We start from the raw sequence: 6,341 nt of genomic DNA on the forward strand, positions 1-6,341 counted from the left end.
CCCCGTTATAGCGCCCGGCGCTGCTTCGAGTGAGAGTCGATAGCGCTGCTCTTAAATAATTCAGGAGCTTTAATTAAAGAGGACGCGCCGATGAGCACTCTTGGGGGGGGGGGGGGGGGGGGCGGGGGGTTGGGGACGGGGTGGGGGGGGGGGGCTCCGCGTGTTTGTGCGAGCGTAGTGGTTAACTTTTTTTGTAAGTTTTACATGTCTTGATTTGTTACACACGGGATGATGGTTCCTCGTTTAGCCACTTACCCCCCCCCCCACCTTCTCCCCACCCCCGGCTCTTTTCCACGGGAGATCCGTGGTGCTGCGTGAAGGCCACACAGCGACAGAAATAAAATGAGAATACTAAAAGCAGCAACATCACAACAACCCCATCATCAATATTGCAGAGAACGAGGTACAACAGTGTTGGGGTGGTGGTGGGGGGGTACTTAAGGAATATTGCAAAGAGGGTGTTGTCGCGCTCGTAAACAAAATGCACGTGAGTTGAACAACAGAGCAGATGTAACGTGAGATCAAAAGGCGAGAGCAAATGGTGAGATACAGGCGCAAGTAAGCCTCTATTTAGCCGGACAGTGACATGAACACACTGTTTAAACTAGAAACTGTTATTTTTATTTTACCATTTAAGGCCCACTGAGCTCATACAGTGAGGGAAAAAAGTATTTGATCCCCTGATGATTTTTGTACGTTTGCCCACTGACAAAGAAATGATCAGTCTATAATTTTCATGGTAGGTTTATTTTAACAGTGAGAGACAGAATAACAACAAAATCCAGAAAAACGCATGTCAAAAATGTAATAAATTGATTTGCATTTTAATGATGGTAATAAGTATTTGACCCCTCTGCAAAACATGACTTAGTACTTGGTGGCACAACCCTTGTTGGCAATCACAGAGGTCAGACGTTTCTTGTAGTTGGCCACCAGGTTTGCATACATCTCAGGAGGGATTTTGTCCCACTCCTCTTTGCAGATCTTCTCCAAGTCATTAAGGTTTCGAGGCTGACGTTTGGCAACTCGAACCTTCAGCTCCCTCCACAGATTTTCTATGGGATTAAGGTCTGCAGACTGGCTAGGCCACTCCAAGACCTTAATGTGCTTCTTCTTGAGCCACTCCTTTGTTGCCTTGGCCGTGTGTTTTGGGTCATTGTCATGCTGGAATACCCATCCACAACCCATTTTCAATGCCCTGGCTGAGGGAAGGAGGTTCTCACCCAATATTTGACGGTACATGGCCCCGTCCATCGTCCCTTTGATGCGGTGAAGTTGTCCTGTCCCCTTAGCAGATAAAACACCCCCAAAGCATAATGTTTCCACCTCCATGTTTGATGGTGGGGATGGTGTCCTTGGGGTCATAGGCAGCATTCCTCCTCCTCCAAATACGGCGAGTTGAGTTGATGCCAAAGATCTCCATTTTGGTCTCATCTGACCACAACACTTTCACCCAGTTGTCCTCTGAATCATTCAGATGTTCATTGGCAAACTTCAGACGAGCATGTACATGTGCTTTCTTGAGCACGGGGACCTTGCGGGCGCTGCAGGATTTCAGTCCTTCACGGCGTAGTGTGTTACCAATTGTTTTCTTGGTGACTATGGTCCCAGCTGCCTTGAGATCATTGACAAGATCCTCCCGTGTGGTTCTGGGCTGATTCCTCACCGTTCTCATGATCATTGCAACTCCACGAGGTGAGATCTTGCATGGAGCCCCAGGCCGAGGGAGTTTGACAGTTCTTTTGTGTTTCTTCCATTTGCGAATAATCGCACCAACTGTTGTCACCTTCTCACCAAGCTGCTTGGCAATGGTCTTGTAGCCCATTCCAGCCTTGTGTAGGTCTACAATCTTGTCCCTGACATCCCTGGAGAGCTCTTTGGTCTTGGCCATGGTGGAGAGTTTGGAATCTGATTGATAGCTTCTGTGGACAGGTGTCTTTTATACAGGTAACGAGCTGAGATTAGGAGCACACTCTTACAGGGAGTGCTCCTAATCTCAGCTTGTTACCTGTAGGAAAGACACCTGGGAGCCAGAAATCTTTCTGATTGAGAGGGGGTCAAATACTTATTTCCCTCATTAAAATGCAAATCAATTCATAACATTTTTGACATGCGTTTTTCTGGATTTTTTTGTTATTATTCTGTCTCTCACTGTTCAAATAAACTTACCATTAAAATTATAGACTGATCATTTCTTTGTCAGTGGGCAAACGTACAAAATCAGCAGGGGATCAAATACTTTTTTTCCCTCACTGTACGTAGCTATTTATCAGAAGCGACCTGGCAATCGCAAATTTGTCCGTTCAAGGTAGTGAATTATCGCGTGGAAATGTTTAGCAGCCAAATATTCTGAACGCGCGATGTTGATTCTAAACGTGGAAAGAAAAACCGGAGGACCCGGAGAAAAATCCACGCGAGCACGGGGAGACTTTTGACTTTTAAACAACTTTTATTGCAGCAACTGCACTGGAGGCGATGAAATGCACAAAGTCACCAGCGAACGAACGAATAAACATTATAAATCCACGCGCTGTGGCGCTAAATGCACCGCGCACAACACGATAGAAAAGTCACGTGGTGGTGGTGGTGTTCATTGCGCACGCCACGGGGAGAGAGAGACACGCAAAACTCCAAAGGTTACAGGCATCGGGCAGGGTCGGGATCGAACCCACGAACTCCTGTACACCAGGCGACGCGGTTAACATCTCACCAACCGTGGAGCCCTACGCGAGTCGGAAAAGACGGGGCAGACACGTGGGGGTGCAGCAGGAGATGGCAGAAGAAAAATAAGTGGCTGTATCGGGGAGCGATTATCGGCATGGATTGAACCGGCGATCGTGGGATCTTCACCACCACAGACGTGTGCGGGTGATGTCGCGTCGGCATTCCTGCCGCGCTGCGCTGCAAACCCGGCGAGCCGAGTTGGATTCCCGCTCACGTCCACAACGCCAGTGCTGATTATCTGAATCGGTCCTGGGCTTCCCCTCGGTCGATTCATCCTTTGCATGAGTACCTGGTGCAATGTGTAAACAATGCCACAAGGGAGACAAAGGCGACCGGATGTGGTTACGTCCAGACCACGCCGTGGTGTGATTTACCGGCCTTCATAACGTGCTCGCGAACAGCACTTGCCCCAATATTATGTTCAGGCTATACGAAGGATATTTGTCTCTGTGTTGCTGGTTGCCATTGTGTTTTTATTGATGTGTGTTGGTGTGTGTGCACGCTGTGTGTTTGCTTTGTGTTGGCGTGTGCTGTGCTGTGTGTGTGCTGTGTGCGTGCTGTGTGTATGTGTGTGTTGTGTGTGGGTGATGTGTGTGTGATGTGTGTGGTGGCGCGTGTGTGTGTGTGCTGTGTGTGTCCGTGCGCTGTATGTGAGCGGGGTCATGTGGAAGTAAGAGTGAGACTGCACTTTTATTTGTGGATGTTTGGGCCAAGTTAAACGTCGCTTGTTTTTGGTTTCACTTCCGTGGTTGAGATTAATGTGGTGAGTGATGCAACTTCCATTATGCTGCACTTCATTGTCCCATCAATAATCATCATCAGCAGCAGCGAGCAGCACCACCACCATCAGCAGCAGAAGCATCACCACCACCACCACCACGACCACGACCACAGAAACCGTTATACTAATCTAGTATGATCCAAAAGTGGTTCGTAATCATCAACCATGATCTATTCACTGCTGGATGACGAACACCCCCCCCCCCCCACCTCATCCCTGTTGCAATCCCTCGCAGTCGCTGCGGTGCCGTAATCCACGTGGTGTGCGACTTGAAGGGGTGGCACCGATCGTCCGTGATGGGGTCATGTCTCGCTGGCAATATCATAATCACGGACCCTTGGTCTATCCACTGCTGAGTTTACAGTCAAAGGAGGGAAAGAGGTCCGAGATGATGACAACCCCGTGCAGAGATGATGACCACCCCGTGCAGAGATGATGACTACCCCGTGCAGAGATGATGACTACCCCATGCCGAGATGATGACCACCCCGTGCAGAGATGATGACTACCCCGTGCCGAGATGATGACCACCCTGTGCAGAGATGATGACCACCCCGTGCAGAGATTATGACCACCCCGTGCAGAGATGATGACCACCCCGTGCAGAGATGATGACTACCCCGTGCAGAGATCATGACCACCCCGTGTCGAGATGATGACCACCCAGTGCAGAGATGATGACCACCCCGTGCAGAGATGATGACTACCCCATGCAGAGATGATGACTACCCCGTGCAGAGATGAAGACCACCCCGTGCAGAGATGATGACCACCCCGTGCCCAGATGATGACCACCCCGTGCAGAGATGATGACTACCCCGTGCAGAGATGATGACCACCCCGTGCCGAGATGATGACCACCCCGTGCAGAGATGATGACCACCCCGTGCAGAGATGATGACCACCCCGTGCCGAGATGAAGACCACCCCGTGCAGAGATGATGACCACCCCGTGCAGAGATGATGACCACCCCGTGCCGAGATGAAGACCACCCCGTGCAGAGATGATGAGTACCCCGTGCAGAGATGATGACTACCCCGTGCAGAGATGATGACCACCCCGTGCAGAGATGATGACTACCCCGTGCAGAGATGATGACCACCCCGTGCCGAGATGATGAATACCCCGTGCAGAGATGATGACCACCCCGTGCAGAGATGATGACCACCCCGTGCAGAGATGATGACCACCCCGTGCAGAGATGATGAGTACCCCGTGCAGAGATGATGACCACCCTGTGCAGAGATGATGACTACCCCGTGCAGAGATGATGACCACCCCGTGCAGACGGGAGCAATGACATCGGCTCGCGTGCCTCTCGCTGCACGAGGGATCGATTGCAGGTGGTGAGCGGTGGCGCAGCGGTGAGCACGTTGCTCTAGGAACCCGCCGACACAGAGTTCGATTCCCGCTCACGGCTATCAACACCAGTGACGGTTATCCGTAAACCGGTCCTGGGCCTCCTCTGGGCTGACTTAGCCTAAAATGAGTTCCCGGTGCGATGTGCAGCAAACATCACCACTTAGGGAGCCGAAGGCGGCAGGGCGTGGCTCTACCCCACCCCCACCGCCTCGTGTGCCGTGCCGGCCTTCATAGGTGCTGCTACTCGCTAACAGCACTTGCCCCAACAATCTGTACAGGCTATACGGGGGATCTTCATCTTTGGGGAGATATTAGTGGTTAAGGGGGGGGGGGGTGGGGGGTTGGAAACGGCAATCCACCGATGCCACCCGTGTCACCCCCCCCCCCCTGCTGTGACGTTTCGTCAGCGAGAGAGCACGAGGCTGTGTGTGTTGTTTTTTTTGCAGAAGAGCGTTCACGTGAGCGGTGCCCGCGGCCATCGAGTCAGCGCTTTAATAGCGAAATCAAGGGGGGGGGGGAGGCGGTGGGGAGGCGGTGGGGGGGGGCGCTTTCGCTATCGGATGGAGGAAGGAACTTCGCTGCTTTTGGGGAAGCTGCTCCGCTCCAACCGCGCTCTCGCTCCCTCCCTCCCTCCCCTGTTTTGTCTCTGGCTTGGATGCACGCGGGGGAACTCTGGCCCATTGGCGTTCCCACAGGTGGGGGTGTAGATCTGTGTGGTGGGGGGGGGGCGAGGGAGCGGTGGCGCAACGGTTAGGGCTGCGTTGCGCAATGACAACCTTAACAGTGATAACTTAACACTAAGGTTGTTTTTTTTGGAAGGCACTATCAGGATTTATAGTTGATCATTTATATTTGTGTTGGGCCACGAAATTGGATTAAACCGGGCTAGATTTGTGTCGTGAGCCCCGCCAACATCAGACATCGCCAAATCAAAAGTACTTGTAACGTGTGCACGCGTTATGTCAACAACAAAAACAACAATAGTCGAAGTAGTTTCCAGATTTTGTGCACAATTTGCATCAAATAGCATTTAATGTAGACGTCCCAAGCTTTTGGAACCATCTCGTTTCGCCTCTTGGCATCTTCATTCTGCCATCTGTCCCCATTTAAATGGACTCTTAAATCATTAAAGCTTACATTTTAACGTAATTTTACAACATAATTGTAATATCATGGGGCCTTTTTTCCAGTATTAAAGTATGATAAGTAAGAATAGGTTTTACCCTTTCTGGCAATACAACACGTGTTAAGATGTTCAAACACACCTGCTCTGATAATACGCATGAATTGTCTTTGAAACTGATTAACCTACACCAGAGAAAGCCTTCTTTAGATCCGTGTCTCAACAGCGTCAGACCAAAGAATGCCAAAAGGCGAACTGTACGAAGACAATGCGCGTGGTAAATAAACTTGAATTATTTCTGATTACTAATTAATAATAATAGTGGCGCATTAAACGATTGTTGAAAAACA

This window comes from Petromyzon marinus, chromosome 20, assembly GCF_048934315.1.
Source record: "Petromyzon marinus isolate PM22_M1 ecotype Great Lakes invasive population chromosome 20, UKy_Petmar_22M1.pri1.0, whole genome shotgun sequence".
NCBI classification, from domain to species: domain Eukaryota; kingdom Metazoa; phylum Chordata; class Hyperoartia; order Petromyzontiformes; family Petromyzontidae; genus Petromyzon; species Petromyzon marinus.